Raw genomic sequence first — 23,250 nt, 5'->3', positions numbered from 1 at the left:
GTGTTGCTGAATTGAAGAGAAGTAAAAAAAAAACAAATTTAAGCACATATGAGCATGTTTATGTTTCTTTCATTTTCACACTAAAAGAGAGTACACTTATTTTTCTGAAGTATAAAGAATACACCCAGAGATACACACACACACACACACACACACACACACACACACAAACGTGTATGTGTGACATACAAGCAAGCACATATATTGCCCTTTATATATATACAAAAGTGATTCAGGCTTTTCAATATATCCTGAACGTAACTAATCTGTATCCCCCAATAATTAGAGATTTTCAACTTCAAATAGTATTTATATTTTGTCAATAACATCTATATTAGGAATGAAAGAAGGTGAATCACTCTACCATCACAGTTAAAGCTGCAGTTGCCCCTCCCTTCTCCTCTCATCCATTCCTAGCTTAAAGAGGTCAGACTGACAATCTATATCCTATTTTTTATTCCACAATTTTAATATATCTCTCACTCCTGCCTGCTGTTTCAATGGTCAAAGAACTATTTCTTTTCTTTAAAGATACATTATGAAAGTTCAGGAAAGTAGCAATATCCCAGTTGTTTCTGTTAATGAAATCTGAGATCTCCCTAGCTCAGCTTCCCTCAAAAATAGTCACTACAATATATACAGAAAGGCTCAACTCAAGTCCTTCTCTCTTTCTTTGAGTCATTTCTTTAGGGGCTTTTCTTTTGTCCCTGGATTTATGTTTCTTCTCTTTCTAGTCACATAGACTGCAAGCTCCCTCACTAAACTCCGGTTAGATTTATTGGGGCACCTTGGTCAACAAAAGTTATCAGGCTTACGAGATTTTTCACAAAATCCTTAATAACTAGTTTATTGTATCACAGTACTTTTTTTTGAAAGAAGAGGGAAAATCACCTCTCCCATTCTTAGTACTGTTACATTTCTGGAAAAAAAAAGCCTCTCCCAAATCCTCATGTGGTTAAATTCCACTGACTGCATAACTTCATAGAAATTATGTGCTCAAGGACCAGTTGCAGATGATGTTTCATGTATGGGCTTCTGGGGATAAGAATATCCCTAGGCTACATAGAAATGAATCATCAAGCTCGGCAGCTCATTTTTCATTGCTATTCCTACATCCCTTCCAGACAAGTTTTCAAATAAAGAGAGGCAGGAAGGGAAGATTTACAGCACATACATAGGCTTTCAACTTGAACAGTTTATTGGCTAAGAAAAAGTCAGATGTGTTCAGTGTTGGTCTGAATGGGTTGTTCATTCTTTCCATTAACCTTGGTTTGAATAATTAACTTGCCTTTTCTCTCTAACATCACTATACCTACCTCCCATTCTATACCAATACTATTTTAAAAGAAGAAGCCTTAGGTATTTGACAGATGTTAAAAGGGACCAAAGAAATGATGGTGACAAAAAAAAAAGCTTAAAGCTCTTACCAAGTTGTGCTTCCTTCTCTCAATTTGGCTGTCTGTGTCTTTCTTCTCAGAGAATTTTATGACCTTCTATTTGGAGGTACTTTTAGAGGTCATCTAGTTTAACTATGCAATAATTTCTTCTACTATATCTCTCTCAATGTGATCATCTGACCTCTGCCCAAACATTTCTAGGGATGAGGGGAAGGGGAAAGGAACAAGCATGTATTAATCACTTACTGTTTGCAAGGCAGTATGCTAAGCATATTATAAATATCTCATTTGATGAGGATAAGGGCCTCACAAGGTACCAGGTTCCACTGTCGGACAACTTCTTTGTCACCTTCCATCATTAACATTCCAAGTGGCTTCATGCAACATCAAGACTTTTAGTTCTGGGGGTAGGGAATAGCTGGTGCTTTCCAATCCAGAATCATAATTACCTTACCTGTGTTTCAGTTAGTATCAGGAGACTCAACTCAGCAATCTTGTGCCTTTTTTTTTCTTTTTGTGTTTGTTCTTTCATCTTAGGAAAATAAGTAACTATCCTGAGATGGTTTTGGGTTGGGTGAGACCTTGTGACTTTAAAAGGGACAAAAGTCAAATATCACAATGATCTTGGAGACACCATGCATTGACAAGAGGAATGATCCAAGCCTTGCTGTTTTTCCAGAAGACAATTACTAGGAATTGTTTGGAAAATGCAGAGCTGAGGTAAAATGTGAAATATCTAATTAGAAGTCCCACAAACTTCTGTATAATCTAATGAGATTTATGAACCAGCATCCCAGAAGATGGTAACAGTAATTATAAGTTAACTTATTTAATTTTGCTTTAAGTCAATCTGTTGCATACTGCAAATCTTTAATGCATAGTATCCTTTTTATTTGTAGGGCTAAATTAATTGTTGCATGACTGATTCACATTGTACATTTAGTATCTCCTCCCTTTTACTCCTCCCTTTTTGGAGAAAATGAGAATAAGCCATAAAGTTACCTAAAAGTAAGCATATCCCCAGGATACTAGAATGAAGTCTTAGTGGTATTTTAATGTCATTTAATGTCATTCACCAAATGAATGTCAAAACAAGGAGCCTGACTTCTTATTAAAGGCTAGGATCCCCAGGACTGTAAAGTCTAAACCATAAACCTGAATATAACATAGTTGATTCTGTTATCCAATATATTGTCTATTTATCCTACCTTTGTGTTACACAAAATTTTATACCTATGCATTCTTTAACTTCATCTAAGTAATCAGTAAAGATTTTGATCACCACCAGGGCAAAGATAGAAGGGCTCCATGGTACATCACTAGAACTTCCTCTGATGATTCATCTAAACCCATTAATCTATAGGCTTTGGGCACAGTGATTCAACCATCTAAGATTCTGCCTATCTATGTAGCCAGGAAGCCTGTTCCTTTCCCACAAGAATATATTGAGATGCCTTGTCAAATGAATTGCTGAAATCAAGATATATATTACCAGCACTTCTCTGTTATCAGCCTAATATATTCAATACCTCAATGGATCTATGACCTCTTTTATGTGCCTGCTTCCAGCACTAATGCAGATGCTTGCTTCAGAACCTTATCAGAAAAGAAATTAGGATAATTTGGTTTGAAATGTTATTAACATATAATATTATCTTTATATTCATAAATAATTTGCTTAATATTTTAATAAAATATTGTTGGTTATTTAACTTACTAATCTGCACTTTCCAAAACATTTCCCCCTTTGAAAATCAGAACACTTGTCCGTTTCTTATTTACTGACATCATCTCTCCTGGTCTTAGTGATTTCTCAGATTATTAATAGTTCTCCTCAATCATATCATCAAGTACTTTGTCTCTTCATGTCTGAACTAATGATCTGAACCAGCCAGTGTCTTTACCTACTTAAAACCTTGAATCCCAATTAAAAATGTCTTTTCTTACTTTTCTGTTATGAAGATAATTATTCTTGGTGGACAAGAAGCAAGCAAAAGAGGAGTTACAGATTTCTTTCTATGGTTGGTGAATATGATGTCATCTTCCTCTAACAGTGGGTTTATCCATTCTTTGTTCACCTTGCTCCAAACATAGCTAAAGATAGTCTGTTTCACTGTCATTATGTTTCACGAACACCAGCTCTTCATGGACTTTAGTTTCACTGGTGCTATGATTACAGTCCTATACAATTCTTCCTTCCATTTTTTGCAACAATTCATGCAATCACTTTGATTCTTTTACAGGAGTACTATTTTTCTTCTCCATTTGAATCATTTTGTTGGTATTATCAGGATTTTTTTACCACCTCCTCTCCCTCTTGAACCATCTTAGTAATGAGAACTGACATTTATAGAGCATGATAAAGTTTACAAAGTCCCTTACATACATTATCTCATCAGTCTTCCAAACAACCCTGTGAAGGAAGGACTATCTGGCATTGCTATTTAAACTATACCACTGAGTATCTTGGAACTCAGAGAAGGGAAGTGACTGACCAGTGGTCACACATAATAGGTACCAGAGACAAGACTCCTGATGCCAGGTAGAGTGCTTTTTCCATTAAACAGTTACCAGAATCTCTCTTAGAGGTTTTAGCTCCAGAATAACACATACATTTTCACTGAAGGGTTTTTTTTTGTTTAAGTTTGTTTTCCTATAAAAAATCAAGCAAGCACATCTAGCTTATGCTTATTTTTTTTTCTATTACAAACCAAATGATGATGTGAGCATTTTCTTCAAAGGTTCCTTTCCCTTTCTTATCACTGCTTCCTTATTGGTCAAAATTCAATACAGAATAGCACCTCATTACTTCTTCATCTCTAAAGAAACAAAATTGCTAACAAGGCAAGTTAAGAATTTGCCAGATATCTGATTTTCAGCATAATGAGTTATCTAGTATAAGTCTGGATACTTGAAGTCTCCCACCATTATTATGTTTCCACAATGCCAATTTGGCAATCTATATTCAGCAAGTATTATCCATTATTTTCTTTCTGACCAGTGAAAAATGTTCTTTTACAAAGATTTAGCTTCTTGCCACCTCTTTTGTATTACTTGTTTGAATTCCTAGTCATATCTCATCATCAAGAAGACTTCAGATCTCCCATCTGGTCGTGGTGATTCCACAGAGAGAGCTGTCTGATGACCTCAGTGAGGAATCAATACCCATCACAACATACCTCTTCCTCTTGATGTTCATACCACTGCTCTTATTTGCTTTTGAAGAAAAGCAAAATGTAGGTACACCCTGCATGGATTGAGCCCATGCTGTAGCTATAGCGATAGTGTCTTCACTTTTTTCACCTCTGTGTTCACTCATTTGTTCAATAGTCATTTGTTCACTTTCTTCTATAAACAAAGCACTGCCACAGGCCCCAAAGAAAAAGAGAAGGATAGTTAAAACATAATCTCTACCTCCACCAATTTTAATCTAGAATGGAGGCTAAGACATATTCAAAAATATATAATATTTTACAATAGCTATACAATTGCTGAAATGTAAAACAGGCTATGAACAAAGTATTAGAGAGGTACAAATATCATCTGAGTATCTGAAATAAGAGAGATTATTTATATACTTCCATCAACTGACCTTCAGACACTTGTTTTCAGTCATTTCTGCTCTCTCAAAATATCTCCCTTTAACATTTTCCTAATGTCTAGAAATCTCAACTCTTTAATGAGATAAATGGTGAAGACGTGTTCCTCAAGTCCTTTGAACTATTCCACCAATACATCATCTTGCATTTGCAATGTACATACATAGTAACCTGATCTGATAGGATCAGATATGTATTATGTGATATAATATGCTATTATGCTATATATTATGTAACATGCAGCAGTTTCCTGGAAGAAATCCCCCTATAGCCATATTTACCTGGTATGAAGCCTATGATGATGGTAATGGGAATGATGATGATGATATTATGATAAAATATAATCCTTTGAGGAGACTCCCTCTGTAAATCCTGTGAAAATATCTGTTTTCATGTCTATTCTGGTTGTGTCTAGGCCTCAGATGCTCCTAAAAGGATTTACTCTTAAACTTATTTGTTCCTAATCATCTCTTTTTGATAAACTTCCAGGCTGCTATTGAAGCTTATAATTAATCATGTGTGAACTATTTCTTTAGCATGTATTTACATACTCCTAACCTAAATCTTTCAACAGAAACTATTTTCTCACAGTCATTTCTCACAGGTACATAGTCAATACAGTAGTGAGCAATGTGTTGCTCAATTGCTTCCATGCCTGATTCCACTGCTTTGAAGTCATTGGGTCATAAAATTTAGAGTTGGAATAGACCTAAGAAATCATCTAGTCCAGAGGTGGGGAACCTGTGGCCTCTAGGCCACATGTGGCTTTCTAGGTCCTTGAGTGCAGCCTTTTGACTGAGTCAAAGCTTAGCAGAACAAATCCTTTTATTAAGGGGATTTGTTCTGTGAAGTTTAGATTAAGTCAAAGAACCATACTTCAGGACCTAGAGGGCCACATATGACCTCAAGACTGTAGGTTCCTCACCCCTGATCCTGTCCAGTACTTTCATTTTATAGATGAGATAATAGAGTCTTAGAGATGTGAAGTGACTTCCCCATGGCCATATCAGTAGTAAGTACCAGAGCTGGGACTCAAATACCAGTCTCCTAATTTAAATCTATGACTCTTTCCGGTACAACATGTTTAATCATGATTGTTACTTAGAAATTTATCTTCTGTCTTTTGCTTTTCTTTGTATTTTCAGTATTTCACATAGCATCTGGCACACAGTAGATACTTAATAAATGCTTATTGACTAACTGATAAGGTATTATAGAAAAAGAGACCACCTTTAAAAGGCTGGAACTAAAGAGACTTCAAGTAGCAATGACAACAATGAATAAACAAACATGGCTATAGAAAGGCAATTATCTAAATAGGTAAATGAGCCAGACATGGAGCATATGAGTGACTTAATTTTTGAATGGATAGTATCATCAGCTAAGGCTTCAATTACACCTCTTGAGAGTGGCAAAAAAGAGAAATTTGGATATCTTCATATACATCTCACAGATCTCCAACACATACCTACCTTCATAACACATGCATGTACACATATGTTTTATATATACATGTATGTACATGTATACACTATACAGATATATCTATAAGTATGTAAATATGCACATGTATATACAATTAAAGATCATATTTACATACATACACATATATCTATATCTGTCTCTCTACCTATCTAAAGACAAATGTTTGTATGTGCATGTATTCCCAAACATAGTCAAATTCACATCTACTAATTTAGCTACGTACATGATGTGGCCAGGATAAAGGCATTACCTTCATTCATAGCCCATCATACATACACTTACAGATGTACAAAACTCTTCCTCAGTTCTAATTATTTAGAGTGCTAAAATAGATAGAAAGATGAATTGCCTATATCTTTAAAGCTAGAGGTTTCTAACCTTACAAATGTCAATAAAATCCTCACTGAGTGCCAACTATGGATATCATTAAAGATGAAACATTGTAAGAGCTTCTAAGGTCTTCATATGTAGTTGATTATTTTAATGAACTTTATCTTCTATTACACTTGAATATCTGGGAAGACCTGTCTACTCTTGGGTTGATCAATTGAGTGTAGATGATTTCTACTCCATCTAGATCAAGATACCATGGACATAGCAAAGCAGGAATTATCTAGCTAATTAAAGAAAATATTTGGATCTGAATTGTCTTTATTGATTTGTATTACTTTCATGTTGTAGGAATATATACCCATGTGTGTATATATGTGTATAAATGACTTTTATAAACATTCGTATTCATTAATATGCCATTATTTTACTGGTAGAGGGTTCCCACTCTGATTGAGTTCACAATCAATCTATAATAGCTGGAAAGACTGAGAGGTTAAGTGATTTACCTGTACAGAAAAACCTAATAAGTATTCAAAAGTAATATTTAATCCAGTTTTCCTGACTGTAATCTCTATACTCCATCTACTACTCATATAGCTCTATGTTTGTAATAATATTTGATTATATTTAATCTAATATGTTTAAATAATCATCATTAAGTTTGATTGTGTTGACACTTCCATTAACACCTTGATAGTTTGTTTATTGATTGATGGTATATGAATACATTGTACCTAAAATAAAATCATATATTTTTTCTAGACAAAATGTTTAATTCAGTTTGTATCCATGCTTCTATTTCCAAGGTTAATAATTTTTATAATCCTTTATAATATCCCCCTATGAAGATAAATTAAATGAAGCAAGTTAAAAACTAAAGTATTAACACAATTTATATAATTGTGTAAAATCTATGCTTGTTTAGAGCAAATGGCATAGAATTCTCATTTCTAGTATGACCTTTGTATTTCAGTAATCTCTCCCTCTCTCTCTCTCTGACACACCCACCCACACATACACGTAAAACAATGATGTTGCCTAAATTTTCTGCATCATTTCCTGCATGTATCATTTCCTTGACCTTCTTGGTCTTGACAAGACAACATCATAGTATGCACAAAAATAACTCACCTTGTCTCAACTTTACCATCTGAAAAATAGATAAGTACAATGACTAACAATTAGTTCTATTGGGAGGACATTAAAGGAGTATCAGGGGTAGAGAGTTCCTGTATGACATTGCTGAAGTCTTTTTAATTTCTTAGTGGAATTTGATAAGCAGAAAGTAATCATGTTTTTGCTACACCAAAATGAATTTGTCATTTGACAATTTTTATAGTGTTTAGATTTCCCAGTCTTCAGGTTATAAAAGTTTTATTATGTTTAATAGGAATTAAATTTGCTAGATACAAAAAAAAGCTCTAACCCATTATAATACTTCAGAGTAGTCTAATAGCATCATCACATATAGGTTTTCTAAATGTATTAATGGGAGGGTGAGAATAAAGAATGTTGTACTTTGTTAAAATGATTATTTCATAACCATTAAGCTGATGTATTCCAGCCTAGTGCATGGAGCATTATAAAATGAAATATGCTTTTCATCGCATATAATTGAATTATACTTACTATACTCTAGAAGAAGAACTTTGGTAGCACCTTGAAATAAAAGTCCAAATTAGAAATATGTCCTCTTTAAAAAGTCAAATGGATTTACCAACCTCCTACTCTATATCTATTCAATTCAATTCAACTTAGTTCAAATCAATTCAATGCAACAAAAGCTATAAGTGACTGACCAGCAATGAAGGCCAATGAAGAGCTACAAATAGTTTATTATTAAAATGTAAACATGTTGAATTGATGTTTCTAACAGTTCCACTCATCCCGGAAGTTTTTACTGAGATAATAAATCAGTGAGACAATAGGAAGGAAAATGTGTGTGGGCACAAATTTTCCAAATCTTGAGGGTATTCTTTTCCTTTGCCCTTGAAGAAAATTCATTGTGTCAGATTTCAGCTACAGAGAAATGGAAGATTAAGAAGGAGGAGGAGAACAAAGAAATGAAGAAGAAGAAGAGAGGAGGAGGAAGAAGAGGAGGAGGAGGAGGAAAAGGAAGAACAGAGGAAGAAGGAAGACAAAAAGAACAAGAACAACAAGTAGAAGAGGAAGAGGATTGGGATGAGGACAAGGACAAGGAGGAGATGGGGATAATAATGGGGATGAGGACAAGGAGGGGAACAACAACAACAAGAAGAAAAACAACAAGGACAAGAACAAGGACAAAAAGAACAACAAGAAGAACAAGAAAAAAGAATGAGCAACAGGAAGAACAAGAATGAGAAAAACAACAATAAAAAGAACAAGAATGAGAAAAAAAGAATAAAAACAAGAACAAGAAGAACAAGAAAAGAAAAGACAAGAATAATAAAATCAAAAATAAGAGCAAGAAGAACAAGAATAAGGAGAACAAGAACAAGAAGAATACCAAGAACAAGAAAAGAAGAATAAGAACAAGGACAAGAACAAAAAGAACAAGATAAGACAAGAATGAGAAAAACAAGAAAAAACAACAAGAACAAGAAAGAAAGATGGTAACCATATGGCTGTAGTTCATGTTAACCACATAGAGTGGTCAGCTGTTATATTTGGAGAGACAGTATTGGCAAGGCCACCACTGTAAAGGATTGCTAGACACTCCACCCAAAGAGGTTGGGTAGGTGTCGTACATAAGAACTGAGACGTAGACCTAGAGTACAGACAGATGTTATATTACCAGGGGACTTGGGGAATAAGCTTTCAGAGTGACTTGGATCTAGAGCAGAGATAGATTTTGGGTTTCCCTGAGCTATTAGTTATGAAAAATTTATCAACTTGTATGAGAGAGAGAAAATTAAATTCCTCTCCACAATGTTTTTCTGTTCCTAGATAATATGGGTCCTTTATCACTGCAAGGGATTGGGAAAGTCCCAGACACATAACTCATTCCCCTAATCCTTTTACCACCTGAAAAAGAGGAAAGAAAGGACAATTGCAAAGATTCCTAATTCAAGAAATACTTGGAGAGGGAGTTTTCTTGTAATTTCTGCCTTGCATAATAAAAGACATATGAATAAAGAGTAGATTGGTTAAATAATAATAATAAATATAGAGAGTCAAAAATGAGAAAGGGAATCAACAACAACAAAAAAAGAAGGGAACTAGAAAAAGAAAGGAGAGAGGTTATATGATTCATTGCACCTAGTCCCACAGGGCTTATAGGCTAAAAGTGGGATGTGATAGTTACATAGAGTATTCCAAAGGGACACACTGTATAAATAAGATAAATCTAAAAAAAAAAAGTTGATATTGGAGTTTCAATGGCAAAAGATCATTTTGAATGGTAATGATCAGGGAAAGCTCCAAGGAAGGAGTGGCATTTGAATGGGACAAAATGGATATGTTATAAAGGAGTGAGGTGAGTAATAGGCAATGAGATGAAGGAGAAAGGCATAAGGAAGTATGAGCAAAGGCAAGGAAGAGAAAAGGCTGGATACATATAAGGGAAATGATAGGAAAGAGGGCAGCAAGAGATAAAGCTGAAGAGGTAGAATAGTGTCAGAATCTAAGGCTCATGAATTGGCACTTAAGGAGGCTGAATTATGTTCAGTCCGCAATAGGGAACCACTAAGTCAAAAATGTATCATTTGATCTATGCTTGTGGAACATTAGCTTGTTACCGAATGGTATGTTGCATGGTTTGGAAGGAGAATAAAGTACTGGGAAAAAGTTTTGTTAGAAGGTTATTGTAATAGTTTTAGTGCGTTACAATAATGGTGGGTACTAGGTTAGAGGCAGAAGAACTAGAATTCTGGTGAAGGTACAGTTGACAAGACTTGGTAAATGGTCAGATATGTGAGGTGTGGGAGAGTGATAGGTCAAAGATAAGTTGAAAGTTTATAGATTATAGCAACTTATCACAAGAATAATACACTATGACCAGGTAGGATTTATACCAGGAATGCAGGGTTGGTTCAATATTAGGAAAATTATCAGCATAATTGAGCATATCAACACCAAAACCAACAGAAACCACATGATCATCTCAATAGAGATTATTTTTTGGTTTGTTTTAAGGATTGGAAAATTCTGAAATTGACTATGGGCAGACTAGGAAAGTAGTCAAAGGAAAAGGAGACTTTGAAGATACATGAGAAGATTGTTGGAGCAGTGCTGTAGAGAGGATCAAAGTCTTAAGCAAAAAGTCATAGAGAACAAGGGTCATTGATATATAACATTAATGTACAACTTGAAGGAAAGGGGAAATCTTGCTTCATTCCCCCTTGACCTCTTTTCATTCTCAGTGTTTCAGAAACCACTCCAGGTAATTTGAATAATATGGTCTAGCTGCCTTAGGGGTGAATAATGGGTGGAAGGACAAGTAGGAATCAAGCTCTCTCTGATTTCCTAGACTCACCAGATAATACTAACTCCAGCAGAAGATGTAGTGCTTGGGTGCTGGAGAGAAGACCCAATTGGTAGTAAGACAGGATAAGCCTACTGAGAGACATAGATTCACTTGGGAGGGGCAAGAGGACATAGGTTCCGAGAGAAAGTGTTTTCCCAGTCTAGTTATCACAGAGCTGTTTCCCTAGGAAAGGAAATTAGAGCCACCTGTTGAAAACTAAAGAGAATTGGCAGAGCTGTGGAGGACAGCAAATTAGTCAAGTGATGAGATGACAACCACTTGCTGGGACCAGAGCTGAAGTGAGTTGCAACAAACAAGGTCAAAGTCAACAAGCCCTACCATGTGCCAGAAACTTGCTAAATGCTGGACATAAAAATAAAAGAAGAAAAAAAGTCTGCCCTCAAGGAGCTTACATTAAATAGGGGGAAGACATAAAATGGAGATAAAAGGGGAGGGGAATAGAAGATGAAAGTTCTCCTTCAAGGACATTGTGGAAAAACACTGGAGAGAGTCAGGTGTGCAATCTACGTATGCATGAGGGCATGGCTTGCTTAGGACTCTTCTTCAAATGGAGGTTCTGGAAGAAACCAGTCAATCTAAGGTAGATCCTTTTGTCATGAAGGGTACTTCAAATGAGTGAATTCCAGGAGTGAAATGAGCTTACTAGGGTAAAGAGTTTTCTAGGGCATTATAAAAACTAAGAAGAGTCAGGAGTGTGACCTAGAGAGAAATGAAGCAAAGAATACAAAAGACAGCAACAGATAGAATCCACCTGTGTCTGCTGACCACTACAGATGAGAATGGCCAGCAATACTCTATAGACAGAGAGGCCTCATAGAAGAACAGTGGCACAAGGCATGAATCATAAACACCACCTGTTGGAGCCCAACCAAGGATGTGTTAATGGGACTGCATATTTTTCTGGGACAAAGATTTACCATTGTGTGATACCACTTTTCTCTATGAATTCAGGTACAAGTATTAGGTGTTTCCATTAAGTTGTGTAAAGTATTTTTTGGGGGGCACCGTATAGTCTCACAACTTTATAGGTAATGTTTTCATGGGGACTGATGGTACCGGGATATCTTTCTAGTTGGCTTTGGTTCTAATATTATCCAAATTTATGTTGACTTGTGCATATGATGCAAAATACTGGAATGGCACAGATATTGAACAAGAGAAAAAGAAATGGTAGTTGGGGCTAAAATACAGCTGTAATTGACCTCTCCCACTAACCACCATTGAATCTGTAACAGTCAGGTGGTATAAAGTTTATTCTAAATGACATGATTTCAGCAATAGACAGATATGTTAACCACACTAAGGTCTACTGGAGTTTCCAGGACTCAGGCCAGGAATCCTAGAGCTGGAAATCTTACTCTCCTTTTCATCCACAGAGCTAAAAACAACGAAGAAAATCACTAAAATGTCCTGCAGTATCATTCATCTCTAAGTGGCAACCTATTATGAGTTAAATTGCCAGAGTCCTATTACCTTAGCCGGGAGATGGGAGATTTACAATGTGATACAGAACTTCCAGGTTATCTCTCCTGCAGCTGAAGAGATGAAAGAGGGAGAAATAGATTCTCATTGGAGTTGGGAGGTTTTGCCTTAGAGTTGGAGCTAGGAAGTAATTGGAATATTACCTTCTATGACAGAAATGTTTAATTGCCCCTGATTTTGCTGTTTTTACTAATCCAATGAAATTGTTTCACTACAATCTCGAAGTATGAGTGAATAGTAATAGAACAGATCTACCCTAGGAAATTTCCAGTGATTAGGAGTGAGATAAATCCATGACTGATAAATGACACTAGATATAGGACCTGGATGAAATAATATGACCCATGTGCCTTGACCATGAAGTAGTCTTCTGAGGCCCTATGTTTTGAGGTACATCCCAGTGAATGATTTGTCAAAGCCAAGCTCTGCCACTTATTACTTGTGTGATTTGGACCAGTCATTAAAATTATCTGGGTTTTAATTTCCCCATCTCTAAAATAAGAGGTTAGTACTATATGTAGCCCCTTATAGCTTTAAATCAAATATTTTATGATCTAGGTAGGAACAGACAATGAAGACTCCATCCCAAAATGAGAAGTCTTCAAAGTGAAACCAGAGGCTGTGTACCAGGAAGAAACTCCTGCTACAAATGTTTTATTATCAAGGAAAAAAAAATAACTCTTTCTCTCAGAGAGAAAAAAAATAACTGATGATGCCAAAGAGAATTTAGGAGAAAAGAAAGAAGGGGAGCTAAAAGAACTTTTGCAATATTGGGAGCTTTGAAGGTTGTGAGACTGAGAGGAGAAAAGGGAAACATAAATATGTACTGATATTTTGGTGCCATCTAGACATGGGTTGTTGTTCAATGGTTTCAGGCATGTCTAATTCTCTGTTACCCTTTTTGGGGTTTTCTTGCAAAGATACCAGAGGGGTTTGTCATTTCCCTCTCCAGCTCATTTTACAGATGAGGCAAATAAGGCTAACTGACTTGCCCAGGGTAATACAGATAGCAAGTATCTGAGGTCAAATTTGAACTCAGCTCTTCCTGCATGGGAAAGGAAGAGACAGATGAAAAAGTTTCTCTTTCTTCCTCACCATTCTGAGGATAGCTGTAAGTGAAATCAAGTATCTATCTATAATACTGGAGGGAAGTTGAGAAAGTATCCTGGAATTTGTTGGTGGGGGGACTGGGAGACCAGTCTAGACACTATGAGCTGGTAGCAAAGAAGGAGATGCAATGCTTGTCATGAGGATATCTTCTGTGTATATTAAGTGGGATTAGAGAGTGAGAAAATTGGTGTGCGTGAAAGTAAGCAGATCTTGGGAGTTGGGCTAGTGTGTTCAGGGCTTGGTGAATTAACAGAAAAAGCAGTCTCAAGGGTAATCATAAGTTAAACTTAAAGCTTGTGCAGCCTCAGAACATTTAGGGGAATAGACAGAGAACAGTGGTAAGGCATTAGAGGTATGATTCATGGCTTAGAACTCTGACCAGGTTACTAGGCCTTCTCCCATTATACACCTACCCTCAGAATACAGGATATCTAAAGAATCTCAGTACAAGTTTAAGCTATAAGAACTTAAAACTACACAAAAACTTTTGGGGACGTTCTGTATATTAATACAGAGAGTAATTGAAAACTGAAATAGCAGACTCTATCCAGAACAGACTATTTGAATAGCAAGCATCAGAGTTCCTTCCTAGGTTTCCTTTGTAATCTACTATTTTGAGAAGGAGTCTATAGGCTTCACCAAACAGCCCCAAAGGGGTCCATAACACACACACAAACACACACACATGTGCACATCAAGTTTATGAGGTTAAAAACCTTTGTAAGAGGGAAATGGAGGTTACTGGAGAGGAAGATTATTTTAGTTGCATTTTAGGTGGTTATGCCAGAAGTCTATGAGTAATACAGCTCAAATAACACAAAAAGGAAAACCTTAAGAGGCCAATAAAATGTTTCCATCCTTTTCCCTCTTTAGTACTTACTGTCATAACTATAAAACTATATGCACAAGATGGATATAGCATGATGGCAACATGCTGTCCAAACATCCAGAGGCTGGGAATCAATCAATCTATAAGCCATATGCTAGCTAGACACTGGAAGATACAAAAGAAGTATAACAAATGATTCCTGCCCTCCAGCAAAAATTAATATGAATAATTTGAAAATAGGTAAAGGCTAAATTGTGTTATAGTCACTGTAAATACAGTAGAGGATGCACACATACACGAGCATGAAGCATGGAATTTGTAGCTCTGCTTAATCAGTCATGTAAGTTACTGCTAACTGTATAGCTAGAAGATCTTTAAATATCCCTTCTGGATGCTGAAGATGACCACAAAGGAGATTCACAGGTGGATGTTTCTGTTTTGATACATCTTCATATGAGGGGGGTTAAATATAAGAATGTTCCCCAGTCTTTGTCCCCAGGTGAAGAATCATGTTGAAAAGGTTAGCCGTTCTATATTCAGAATGTTCTTTTTCTGCCTATTTTCTACAAAAGAAATGGGTTCCTATGACAGCCATGGTGAATGAAAAAAATGCTTGGAATGTGAATGGACAGACAGTTCTGATTCATACAGTTATCTCAACGAATAACTAGGGTTATTTTCCAGATGGGATCCTGTCTCAACAGTGTTTGAAGCAATGGCAAGAAAAATAAAGGAGAGATTATCATCCTCTATGCAGCTCTGGTCTTCAGGCACTATCTTCCTAAGTATTTAGACATGATTAAAAATTCAAATAATTTAGTAATGAAAATACTCATTGTAAATGTCCGTAGATCTAAACAGCAAGGAAAGAATCACAGTTTACTGTTAGGAAATTCCAATCAAAAGCTTCCTAGGAGAATTTTTGTCTTGTTATATTGTTTCATATAATTTTCTGGGAATGATTTTTGTTACTCTTTTCATCAAAAAAATTTGAGATATATATTTATTTAGCTAATGATATAATTATGTCATCTGTAATGTATTTGATTAGAAAATTCTGGACATAAGTCTATTTGTACTGGTATATTCATTCCCTAACATCTGGAGAATTTCCTAAAGAGAAATGTTATATTTTACATGATGACATTATGCAAATGTATTTAACAGACCCCAAGTGAAATAAGCAAATATTGCCCCTGTAATAGGGTAATCAAATGAGAGCTCCTACATATCTGCCCTACCCATCTCAACCCATTCAATAAAGTGTCTACCTATTTCTAGATGGTACGAAAATATTAAGATAAAAATTTTCAAATATTTCATCAATTATAAAGTTACTTTAAGTCCTTCCAGATTATATTCCCTAAGGACTTCTCTCCAAAAGTATTATTCCTCTACTCAGAAATCTTCAATAGTTCTCTATTATGTAACACATCAATTCCAAACTTCTCTGCCTGGATTTCAAGGTTTTCCAAAATCTGGGTCTACTCTTCTCTCCAATCTCATTTCCTATTCTCTGTTCCAATTAAGCAAGTCTCCTCATTGCTCCCAACTCGCTTTACACATATACATACAAACAATATGCTCCTTCCCACCTCTGCACTTTGTTTACTGTTTCAGAGCCCTAGTTGTGAGAGGCTAGAGCTTTACCTTCAGATGTCAGAATGTTAAAGGTAGAAGCAACCAACCTTAGCAGCTAGTTAGAATGATTTTTTAAAGTAGTTTTATGATTTTATTGGTATGGAAATTGCTGGTGAGTTGACTCCCTCTGTTAATGCAGATCAGCTCCAATCCAAAGCTTGGAGTCTTTAAGAGTTGTCTGGGAGTACTGAGAGATAATTGATTTGCTCCGTGTCACATAGACAGTATGTATCATGACAGAAACTCAAACTCAGGTTCTCATGAGTCTAAAGTGGACTGTCTATCTAAAACCCATGCTGTCTTTCAATTGACAAGAGAGATTTGTTAAAAAGGGATGATACAGATGTCATAAGGCAGCTAGATGGAGCAATGGATAGAGTGCCTGACTTGGAGTCAGGAAGACTCAACTTCCTGGGTTCAAATTTAGCCTCAGACACTTACTAGCTGTGTGACCCTAGGTAAGTCACTTAACCCTGTTTGACTCAATTTCCTAATCTGTAAAATGAGCTACAGAAGGAAATGGAAAACCACTCCAGTATCTTTGCCAAATGAGGTCACAGAGAGTCAGACATGACTAAAATAGCTGAACAACTGCCTCCCCCAGGAGCTTCCCATTCAGCCAAACCCTGACCTTTTCTCCTGATTATGTCATTACTTCCCATGGGAGCCTGTGTCCAGGGATTTCTGTCTCTAGCCCTCCTCCCCTTCAGGGAACACCATAGTCATTATCCCTCATGGAGTTTTGTGTCTCAAGATCCAAGATGTATCCCTGAAGAAACTCCCCCCCCAACCATTTAATTTGTTCTAAGAAAATAGTTTGAGGGTACCTTTAATGCTGCTTGACCCAGAGGACATTTTGTGATCTTTCACCCTGAGGCTAAAATGGCTAGTCATGGCTCTAACTGATCCCATCTTCCTAGAATGTTCTCTTACTTCCTTTTTGCTTATCTACATACTAGCTCTCCTTCAAGGTCAAGTGCAAGTTCCCCCTCATATATGAAGTCTTCCCTGTCTATTCCACCCCAATATCAATTTTTTTCCTTTCTTTGCATGATAGAATTAAGCTCTGGGTTGTTGGGCACAGACTGTAAGTGCTATGGAAAAACAGAAAAAGAGAGTGATATGACCTTGAAAATAAGGAGGTAACTTCATGGGAAAGTGAGAATCAATATGAGAAGATGGCAGAGTAAAAGCAGTGACTTGCTTGAGCTCTCCCCCAAACACTAATAAAAAATGGCTCTAAAAAAATTATGAAGCAGTAGAACCCACAAAAAGACAGAGTGAAACAAATTTCCAGCCCCAGACAACCTGGATGGTTGATCAGAAAGGTATATCACACTGGGCTGGGAGCGCAGCGCAATGCGGCTTGGACACAGGGTGCAATGAACCTGGAGCAGGCCTCAGAGGACTGAATCGCGGGCAGCTGTGGAGGTTTCCAGTCTCCTCAATCCACAAATGCCAAAGACAACTTTAAAGGTCAGTGGGAAAAGTCTGTTTCTGTGGTGCTGAGACAGGAAGATGAGGTCTCAGCTCCATTCCCCAAGAGCATGGCCCTGGGGAGGGCAGCTACTTCACAAGCTTCTGGCCCATAAACTGAGGGGCAATCCAGTGGCTGATCAGAGAGGGATTGCAGGGATCTCTTTGCCAGTGCTGAGGCAGGAATCTCTTGCTTTGCCTGTGTTTGGATCTGGGTCACAGTTCTGGGTGGCAGTGCTGGGGTGAGGAGGAGCACTGGTGTGGTGGAGCTTGTAGTGGCTGTGGACAGGAAACCCTCCTTACAGTTGCAGGACAGAAAGCAATACTTTTGGTCACAGGCCAGGAAATGAGTAAACACCTTGCCCCTTATCATACCACCTTACAAGAACTCAAAATTTACAGGTCCCTACAAGTATCTCTGAAAACAGCTGTACAAACCCCTGAAGCTTAGGACAGTACATTCTCCACATTAGAAGCAGACTCTTACCTTAACAAAGAGTTTAAAACTCAAGTAATTGGCTGGGGATCATGAGCAATCAGTGCAAAAAAGTCAGACTATATTATCTTACTTTGATGAAGAAGATCAAAATAGACAACCAGAAGACAACAAAGTCAAAGCTCCTACATCCAAAGCCTCTAAGAAAAATATGAATCAGTCCCAGGCCTTGGAAGAGCTCAATAGGGATTTTGAGAAGCAAGTAAAAGAAGTAGAGGAAAAACTGGGAAGAGAAATGAGAGTGATGCAAGAAAATCATGAAAAACAAGTCAACAGCTTGCTAAAGGAGACCCAAAAAAATACCGAAGAAATTAACACCTTAAGAAATAGCCTAACCCAAATGGCAAAAGAGGTCCAAAAAGCCAATGAGGAGAAAAATGCCCTAAAAAGAAAAATTGGCCAAATGGAAAAAGAAGATCAAAAGCTTACTGAAGAAAATACTTCCTTAAAAATTAGAATAGAGCAATTGGAAGGCAGTGACTTTATGAGAAATCAAGACACTGTAAAACAAATCCAAAAGAATGAAAAATTAGAGAACAATGTGAAATATCTCATAGGAAAAACAACTGACCTAGAAAATAGATCCAGGAGAGAGAATTTAAAAATTGCTGGACTATCTGAGAGCCATGATCACAAAAAGAGCCTAGACATCATCTTTCAAGAAATTATCAAGGAAAATTGCCCTGATATATTAGAACCAGAGGGCAAAAATAGAAATGGAAAGAATCCACAGATCTCCTCCTGAAAGAGATCCCCAAAGGAAAACTCCTAGGAATATTGTAGCCAAATTCCAGAGTTGCCAGGTCAAGGAGAAAATATTACAAGCTGCCAAAAGGAAATAATTCGAGTACTGTGGAAACACAATCAGGATAATATTCTGGAGGGCAAAGGAGATAGGATTACAACCAAGAATCACCTACCCAGCAAAACTGAGTATAATCCTTCAGAAGAAAAAATGGCCATTCAGTGAAATAGAGGACTTTCAAGCATTCTTGATGAAAAGACCAGAGCTGAATGTAAATTTGACTTTCAAATACAAGACTCAAGTGAAACATGAAGAGATAAACAGGAAAGAGAAATCATAAGAGACTTATTAAGATTGAACTGTTTACATGCCTGCACGGAAAGATGATATTTATAACTCATGAGACCTTTGTCAGTATTAGGGTAGTTGGAGGAAAAAAATTATATGTGTGTATATATAGATAGGTAGATAGAGGGCACAGAGTGAGTTGAAGATTAAGGGGTCATATCTGGAGAGTAAAATTAAGGGATGTGGGAGGATTATACTTGGAGAAGAAGAAAGGGAGAGGTAGAATGGGGTAAATTATCTCACAAAAAAAAAACAAAATGTCTCTTGCAGTGGAGGGGAAACCGGGAAGGTGAGAGAAAAATGAGTGAATCTTATTCTCATAGGTTTTGGCTTAAGGAGGGAATAACATACACATTCTATTGTATATCAAAATCTGTATTACCCTACAGGAAAATAGGGGGAGAAGGGGACAAGAGAGCAGGGGGATGATAGAGAGGAGGGCAGATTGGAAAAGGGGGTAATCAGAAGTAAATACTTCTGAGGAGGGACAGAGTCAAAAGAAAGAATAGAATAAATGGGAGGTCAGGATAGGATTAAGGGAAGTAGAATTAGTTTTTCACATGTCTACCATGGAAGTGTTTTGCATAACTGCACATGTACAACCTATATTGAGTTGCTTGCCTTTTCAATAAGGATGGGTGGGGAGGGAGAAAATTTGAAACCTAAAGTTTTAGAAACATATGTTTAAAAAAAAGTTTTCCCATGCTACTGGGAAGTGAGAGGTACAGGAAATGGGGTACAGAAGTCTATCCTGCCCTATGGGAAAATGGAAGGGGAGGGGGATAAGAGAAGTGGGGAGAAATGGAAGAGAGGACAGACTAGGGGAAGGGATATTCAGAATGCATGCCATCTTGGGGTAACGGGTGGGGTGAGATGGGGTGAAAATTTGGAGCTCAAAAACTTGTGGAAGTGAGTGTTGAAAACCATAAATAAATAAATTTGTATTTAAAAAAAAGAAAAAAAAAAGAGAATCAACATGAGCTAGAGAAATCACAGACCAGACTCACCTGTTATAGTTTAAATGTGAAATTAAACAGGAGAAAATGCTCAAAGAGAACAGTAGAAAGCCAACAGTATAAAACAAATTTACTCCTCTTGGATTCAAAGGCTATTCCCCAAAAACTAGAAAAAGTTTTGAATAATGGTAGTATTATTGAAATAAGTGTGCATCTTCCTAAACTGGCTCCTTCAAAAGGGATAATTCATTTGGAAAAGTAAATTCTGATGTATCGGTTAAAAGACAAATCTCATTACTGAATATTCTCATTGCTTCCCACACTTGGAATACAAATTCAGTTTCTGGACCTCTCTGGTTCCATGTCACAAAAGAATTAGTCTGCCAAAGGCTTCATTAGATAAGCAACTATTATTCCAAAGGTAAGAGGACAAACCCAGAGATGAAAGATGGAAACTCAGTTGACATCAGTGACAAAACAGTAGCTATGGAGGTCCTTTGACATGACATATTTAAATTCTTCATGGTTTCCAAATTGAAAAATCCCATATGGAGACTTGAAGTTATATACTTTCTACTCATCCTGCACAGCAATGTTCAGGCTTTCATCTAAATTAATTCTGGTAGCCTACTCATCACAATGAGGTTGTCTTCTCTTATAGACAGAATTATCACAAGTTGGCCACCAAATTGTTTGTTTTGTTTTGTTTTGATTCTTTTCAAATTTGAAATAACACTCCCTGAGCAAAATTACATACCCAATATCTTTGAAATCAACTGCTCTTACCCAAATTGAAAATATTACAAAATGATATAAGGTGACCCAGGAGTCTTAGTGGAATTTAAAAATTTTAGCTTTGATAACTTGATATTATAATAATATAATTATAATAACACCTGCACTAAGATTTTGGGACACCCTGCATATGATGGGACCCACTCTGTAAAGAGTGAGCAGTGCAGGATGTTCTGAGCCCTCAGGGGGAAAAATATCCTAATGGGCCTCTGAACCCCCATTAATAAACTTATTCAATTGCATTCAACAAAAATTTGCCATAAGTTCTCTATGTACATGCAACACACTGTACTAGATTCTAGGGATACAAAGAAAAAAAATAGTCCTTATCATCAAAGAGTGTGTTCTGTTGTGATTAAAAATGTTCCAAAAGAGATAATTTCTGGGTAATTTAATCATTTTATTAATAAGGGCAGTACATTTATTAGGGAAAGGATGGTTATTTGCCTGTCTCTCTTAGACCAAAGACAAAGATTGGCGGGCTCACAGTTTATCTGCCCTTTCAAGAGTAGGTGTTCCTCAAGATAGGAATCAACCCTGATCATTAACAATTAATGAGTGAAAGAATACTACAATAAAGGGCTGAGAGTGACATCATGTCACCCTTGGACGGAGAGACAGTATCTATATCCAGACCATCCCTAGCCTTAGGCAACTGAGACAAAAGGGTCTGTCTCCACCCAAACTTGACAGAATGGAATTCACCTTGAACTAGAGATTCCTTGTAAGGTTGGGTGGGGTTTGATAGAGAAGTTTAACTCAACGGTCAGAGACTGAGCTCTTAAAAATAGAAAAAAAGGGGAACTCTGAATCTCACCAAATCATTAGTTATTAATAATTATTTTTCTCATTTCTACTCTATTGTCTACTAATTTTAATTAGGAAATGGAAGACTTTCAAGAATCATCCCACGAAGCATGGACTTCTTAAACCCTGCTGCTAACTTAGGTGGATACTTCTCTATGGCTTCATTTGGAATAGTAATTACAAGATGTAGATATGTCATTTGGTTTCTAGCTTGTTTCTAAGTCATGAAGAAAATAAACACAAAAGTCATATTGAATGTAGCATATTAGAATGAGACATGAAAGAGATCTTAGAGATCATGAGACCCATAGAGGTTAATTAACCTCCCTAGATCACACAGATAATAAATGGAAAGACCAAGACTTGAACCAGGGTCTTAATTATGACTCCAATTCTCTTCACATTGTATCAGGCCACATAGTTACTGATACTCTTCCTTAATGTTATTCCAAGTAGTATAGTGGAAAGTGTTAGATATGGACCCAGTATAATTCACACATATCTCTAAATTCTAATTTCCTAATTAGAATGGGCACAATAATGGTCATACCACGTGCTCGTAGGGTAGCATAAATAAAATGCTTTGTTAGATGGCAGATATGAGATGATTCCTTGGGAAGTTATTTATGGTATGTGCCTCTTTGCCATAGATGGATTAAAAGGGAGATTTTAAATCACAGGTCCATGAACTTAAAAAAAAAGAAAACTTTTTATAAGTGTGTCTCAACATAATTGGTTTATTTTGTAAACCTATATATGGTATGCTATACATTTAAAAACATTATTATGAAAAGCCATCCATAGACTCTACCAGACTGCCAAACAAGCAGCTAAAAAAAAAAAGTTAAGTACCCTTGCACTCAAGGTTGTACTGGTAAATGTTTAACAATTAGCTTTCTCACACAGCACATTTATGAGTTCAGTTTTCTCCATCACTTTCCTAAGTGTAGACAAATCAAAAATAAGTAAATCAAACTTTGATTTCTGGTGTTTGTTGATTTCTGAGGTGGAAATGCTCACAATGGAAATTTAAAAATTTGGCTCTTAGGAGCCCTTGCTAGCTGTGCCAGTAGTAGAGGAAACAGAATGTTATTGTGCCTTGTCTGTGATGATCATTTTCTGCCACTGAAAGAAAGAAAGGGTCCAAAGGAGGTTCCTAAGGTGACAGTAAATGCTTGAATTTAATTCAAAAATCATGGCCAGAAATAAAAGAAAAAGATGGTGTCAAGTAGACTTGGGTTGTGTCAAAGGAGAATATTCTTCTGAAGCAGCCTATACTTTTG

Source organism: Phascolarctos cinereus, unplaced genomic scaffold, assembly GCF_003287225.1.
Source record: "Phascolarctos cinereus isolate Bilbo 61053 unplaced genomic scaffold, phaCin_HiC Scaffold_726;HRSCAF=1367, whole genome shotgun sequence".
Lineage (NCBI taxonomy): Eukaryota > Metazoa > Chordata > Mammalia > Diprotodontia > Phascolarctidae > Phascolarctos > Phascolarctos cinereus.
Note: the sequence above shows the minus strand (reverse complement) of the source record.